A 511-nucleotide genomic window follows, 5' to 3' on the forward strand; every position below is an offset into this window, starting at 1 on the left:
AGGCAATAGCAGTATAGAGAAGGTTCAAACCATCATCAGCTTGTTTTCTGATATCTCTCATTCTAGCATGTTGGAGAGTTTGGAGGCTGACCGATGGTGAGAGGTCAACAAAGACGTCAAGGGCCAGTACTATGATCTCCTGTTGTTCTATGGCTGCAGGTGTGGAGTGAGCACTGCTGCCAAGACTGCAAAACACAGTCTGGCAACAACACATAACACAGACCAACACTGTGCACACCATTCACCCGCAGCCAAACTAAAATGTGTAACGTGGTGGAAACTTATGTTGACTTGTGTTTAATAATCTACACAAGAGCATAGATTGATTAATATGGTTTTGTGACACCACAACAAGTTCTGTACGTACTATTCACTATGACGGCATCATAGTGCTTTTACACATTTTTCAAACCTTACTATAAATACTACAGACACCAGTTTTAACATCTGGAACAGCATACAGCAAGAAAAGATCATATGCCAATTTCACAATCAACCAAACATCAGCATC

The 511-nt window shown here is 41.1% G+C and overlaps 1 non-coding gene across 1 annotated transcript; it reads right to left on the reverse strand.

Moving 5' to 3' along the window:
- Positions 1–65: 65 nt before the first annotated feature.
- On the reverse strand, positions 66–246 carry LOC111658622 (small nucleolar RNA SNORA23). Its single transcript, XR_002761011.1, has one exon. It is a non-coding gene; the product is annotated as a small nucleolar RNA SNORA23 (small nucleolar RNA).
- Between the last annotated feature and the right edge of the window lie 265 nt (positions 247–511).

This window comes from Seriola lalandi, unplaced genomic scaffold, assembly GCF_002814215.2.
Source record: "Seriola lalandi dorsalis isolate HSWRI2012SDOR001 ecotype SW California unplaced genomic scaffold, Sedor1 jcf7180001980056, whole genome shotgun sequence".
Lineage (NCBI taxonomy): Eukaryota > Metazoa > Chordata > Actinopteri > Carangiformes > Carangidae > Seriola > Seriola lalandi.